The sequence below is a fragment of the Antedon bifida genome, chromosome 10, assembly GCF_963402885.1.
Source record: "Antedon bifida chromosome 10, ecAntBifi1.1, whole genome shotgun sequence".
NCBI lineage: Eukaryota > Metazoa > Echinodermata > Crinoidea > Comatulida > Antedonidae > Antedon > Antedon bifida.
Window position 1 is genome coordinate 3,356,852 of NC_136235.1, and position 5,910 is coordinate 3,362,761.

A 5,910-nucleotide genomic window follows, 5' to 3' on the forward strand; every position below is an offset into this window, starting at 1 on the left:
ATAATTATCATTAGCTATTCTCTGGTTGTTACACTCGTGTTAATTATCACTGCAGCGTCAGAACCATAAACTACTTCAACAATGAACAATGTCCGATACATACTGATATTTAAACATGAATATTATACGAATCTAGATCTTATCCAAACTCTCCTTTCCAATTAAAACTGATAAATAAAACTGGAAAAAGACCAACGTATTATGATGAAGGCAATGATATAGAATTTTCTTTCTATCTTTCTTTCAACCTTTCTTTCTTGGACCTTTTTAAAAATTCAACAAATGACAATTCTGGCGTCAAAATTTGGAAAGTATAACTGGTGCATGCCACCTCACATTTATGTTTTTAAATAAAAATTGAACCTAGAAATAGTAAACATCATATTACACCGCATATTATCCAATGTTTACCAGAAAGTGCTTTAATTAGCATAAGTTCAAAATGGCCTCTACAGCTCACTATGTCGGTCGCTTGGTCGGTTGGTCGGTCGGTCGGTAAACACTAACTCAAATTTAAGCACGCGACTTTAGCCATGTATATGGCCTTGTTTCTTATCATATCACGGTTGTTGGGGTGAGAGTGGATAAGAATTAATTTGATGTTAAAGTTTCTGAGCATACAATGAAAACAAGGTAGTTTTGACGTTAAATTATGTAACATTTTATAATATAAAATAAATAATATATTTCAGTAAGGTAATATGTGCATTAAATTTTTTTTTATATAAAAAATCTACCTAATTAAAAATGATAGACTACTTATGCGGTAAATAATTAGCATGGCGTCTGCTTTGACAGCGGGGTAGAATGATGGAAATTAGTTTTTCTTTTTTTTCTAATCCATCATCTCTACATCGGTCAACATTATGGATATTAGAGTTTAATCCCTTTAATCCTGTCCAATCATCGCGTGCATTTATGAAATACAAAATGCAGTTGGCGTACATGTAGTAAAGATGTGACCTTTTAGGTTGTATTGCGGAGACTGACCTGGCCAAATAGGTCAATTTGATACAATGCAAATCGTATATGATTCGTACGCTCACGCGCTGACGAATCGAACGCAAGCAACCTGTAATCCACCCATGGACACATACTCCCACAACATACATATCTCATATCTACCCTTTTAAACGGTTTCCCGAAAATGAATTTCATTAAAAGCTTGGACAATAGCATCGTCATGATGCCTTGTTTATTAAACTTGGCACTCACTTATTAGGACGCAATGCTATGTATCTAGACCTTATTTAGTGCGCAGGAAAAATGACTCGAATGATCCGTCACGTGATTGGTCAAATTTCGTCCGTTATGCTATTGATTTTCATATATTAGTAGTATAAGAAGGGACTCTCTTCCCCGGTTTAAGTATATAGTATAGTATAATATTTAGTGCATTTTTTTTTTTCGATTTTGGAATGGTTTACATTTTTTTATGCAAAAAATGAAAAAGATTAATAAAATCAGACTTTGAATAGATTATTTTGTAGTTTTAATCAAGTTAATCACTTTGGTAGAAAAAAAACCCAAAAAAATCAATGTTTTCAATTACAATATGACAAAATAAATGGTTAAATTCTACTAAAAACAGCCAATTTGACTATTTAAATTACAGTTTTTTAGGTAAATACATTTCTTTTTATCCAATTTTTGGTCAAAGTGGATCACTATTAGGTGACATTAAAATGGCATATTCAACAAAAAAATGTGGAAGAATTATTTTTTCAGGGGGACAATCTTTAACCTTTTAACTGAATGCAATTTTAGCACGATCAGAAAACAGACAATTTGTTATAAAATCTTATTATTCAGTTTTATTGAATTAATTATAAGCCTTCCTTTAACTAAAATAAACTTCTTTAACGATTGGTTACCGATATGAGACTTTTTAATATTAAAAGCAAATCTCAATACAGCGATTAACTATTTTAATAGTGCATTTGTGTGACCTTTTAACGTATTCTACACTCACTAACTCGGAGTAAATTGCGTCAGCAAGCGGCAATAAGTTGACGTTGGTCAATTACTGATACAGAGTTCATTTTGGTAATTGACAAATATTTGATAAATTATCCAATTACAATTCAGCTAAAATAATACAATGTCAATTTCGAGAGAAAATGGAGTTTTTGTTATATGTTGTTCTTCTTGTTGTTCTTCTTGTCATTAACCGGGAAGAGTGTCAACACAACGAAAAAAAGTGAATGCATTTGTTTATGCCTTTATTTTCTTTTCCCGTTGTCTTTTCAATCACCCTTCTTTTATTTATCACTGAAAACTTTGGTGAATCAGGAAAAGTTGGATTATAATAGTAAATCATACATTTTACTTTCAAAGACTTTAAAGTGAATCATTTTTTAAGTGTGAATGAAAGCCCCTTGGTACCATTATTGAGAAACATTCATTCATATCTAATCTCAGTGGAAATATAGCTTTTCTAATAATATTGTCTGTATTGCCTTACAACCTAGTTGTTTATTAATAATAATAACTATATGACCTGTATATGTCATTGCATCAAAATGACATGAACTAACGCTCAATGTGACATTAAAAGAGTTAGGCTTAACTATAATGACAAATTCACCTTTTACACAAACTTATCTTCTTTATTTTTAAAAATAATTATTATAACATAGTAATCTAACAAGAATGTAATGGATAAAATATGCCAACAATATTTGTTTTCTATATAAAAATATTTATCAGATTTTCTGAAAAATATGCATTATTTGTATCCGATCCTATAAAGATTTTCTAAGATCGGCTTATCTAAGAATCAATGACGTCATCATGACGTAATCTATTACGGAATATTAGCAAGTACTTGTATAAAATTGATTAATGCATACAGGTCTTATGATTTTTGTAACAAAGGAAAGGAAATCTGCTGTTGGTACATTCGATAACAATTATAATAATAGATATATTTTTGTTTACTCTTTTAATCAAATTCTGCAAACAAAATGGAATAGTAGCATTAATAGTTCGGAAGAAACACATATTTTAATTAACATGTCTTCATATACGCTGCAGAAAAACTGAGTCTGCACTCTAAATGGTGGACAGCAATTTGTTACCAAACCCCGATTGGCATAATGAAATAAATTATACATTCTTCGCTTAGATATATCACAGGTGAACTATAATCTGTTATTGGCCAAGATGTACATTTTGTTACCATCATGCTCTGAATAGCAGAATGAACTGAAATAAACATTCAAGTTATCATACAGGTCCTGGTGTTTGCAACAAATCTCTATTTATGTCGGTCAGAATTATGTTTTTACCAGCATGCTCTCAGTACTAAAATTGATTAATTTAAAAATTCATCTCGTAGTTTTATTTTAGTATTATATAGGCCTATTTTAAAATGTTATTTGTATAATAGAAATATAATAATTTCGATGATGCCAATTCTGTGATACGATATCAAATAAACAACCATTGATGAATTAATTTGATAAATTAAATTAACTACAAAACTGTTCTAAGTATTTGATCAATAATGTAATTGAACAATAATCATTAAAGACAGTAAAATATTCCATTTGTAATTAGTGACAGATGTCAGGGTATAGGTTTTTTTTACGTTGGCATTCTAAAGGCAATGATGTTCATCATTCTATTAATTTTCCCTTCTTTAAGCTCTGTCTACACTATCAAACTAGTTTGACAAAAAAGTTTGATGTGCCCAATATGGTAGTGATATGACATAATCATAGCCATATAATGGACACATCACACTTTTTTTGTCACATAAAGTTTGATCAAGTGTAGAAAGAGCTTTAGACTATGTGTACAAATACCAATTCAATATAAATTTCAATATTTAAGTTTGCTTTGACAAAGACGATATGCATGATTGATTTTATGTATTGTTTAATCGGTGTTTATCTATTATTATTTTACTGTTTATCGAAGTAATTGCAGAATCTGTTGTCTGTTCTGTGACTCCTTGATATTATTTTTAGTCGCGTGGACGCGACTCTATAGTTCACTATGTCGGTCGGTCGGTCTGGTATCACTATGCGTTTTAGCACGCGACTTATGGCTGTTGGCATTGTTTTATATAAAATAAAGCAAAAACGGTTACAAATTTAATCAGAATTGTCTTCAACGTTTACATTAAACACGCAATCTAAATGAACAAACTATATGCACTATGAGAAAAAATAAATTGTAGAGGAATCGTTTGTGCCCAACATGATGAGGTTGCTAAATGATGAACATTTATAAAAAAATGTTTAATATAAATCTTCATTTGGTAAAATCATAATGTTTATATTTTGTATTTGTAGTTTTAACCTTATCGTTTTAAATGATTTTAAAGAATATTTAACATGTTTTTTAGAAATTATCTGAAATGATCGAAATTGTAAAATCAGGTCATTTAGTTGTAACAGAAACATTAAGTTGTAGTACTCGAAACTATCTTCTGATTTGTCAGCAAAAAATACCCTTTTTGACTGAACATGCGCAGAATGAGTTTTCACTCCACAGCTGAGTCAAACATTTTGTCTCTACAGCTGGGAACGAAACCTCTCCATGGCCTTTATTTCTATAATTCACAGCCATTCGCAGCCATAACACAAGGAATATAATAAACGATGAAAACATATACAATAATAGGAATCAATAAAAATAATTGTATTTTAAATTAATGATCATATCTTTTCTTATGCTATGAGGGATTAAAGATGATTATGTGATATAATTCTATAGTCTTTTAAATTTTAAGTCTCATCTCATCAAAACGATCGAGTATGCGCAGTAAACTAAACTATCGACTTTTAAAATATTACCTTGCGCAGCCATAGCTCCATTAAATGCCGGTAGACGGTGATTGACATTATTCAGTATAATATTAGGTTTCATCTATTAATGCTCAGTTCTACCGTGACACTGTTCATGACTATGAAATTAAATCCTCTAAAAACAGGGCGATATGGAGAATTGATCTGGCTAACGCATTCAGATGAGGAATATAAGCTATTACTCGATAATGAAAATATAGTGTTTATGATTCTTAAGTTGTGAGAACACAGCATTAATGATAATTCGATTATTACTAATACGATGATAAAATATGTGTTATTATAGTAAATTTGCTGCTAATCGATATTGTTTTGTTTTTACTTTCTTTTTAACTTTAATGGTATGGCTTGCCTTAATATTGATGTATTTTCAGTTAAAACAGAACATTTTAAGGTAGACTCGGTTTTACGTTTAATTATACATTAAGATTATGTAAAATGTTACAGTCTCTAAGTTAAGAAATATTAAAATAATAGCATTCTTTCATTTAGTTAATATCATGTTTTATTGTGTGTAGACTGAAAACAGTCTAGCCTAATGAAGAAGTAAATTTAAATAATTAAAAATATAAATTATTAATAATGGTTTACTTGGGAGAAATTGTAAGTTAGGCCTAATGTGGTGGTAATGAAATATTACTTAAACTCACGAGCCGAAAGGTTGAATCGATACCGTCATCACATTTTATGTCGGAAAAGTAAAGATAAAATTGATTTTGAAATAATTATAGTAATATTCTCTTGTTTCTGCGATTTGATAGTTCTTATACCGCCCAATGGTATTGTCAAAGGATTGATAATAACAGCGCTGTTGGAGATATCGTTAATACATCCATCAATACACATCACTTTTGTCGAAAATGAGATGATAGTTTTTCCATTTCAATAAAATCGAGCCTTTTATCTATATTATTTCCATTAGCTATGTTGTAACAAGCCAAACTACAAGTGTATTTCAGATTCAACAAAAGGTGATCATTAGGTATTCACGTTAAGCGACGCTCCAACGCGCAACTGCCTATATCTGCTCAACATAACATTATGATTATACAAGCTGGTAATAAAGCAACAGCTAGCCTACGGTTACCATTGA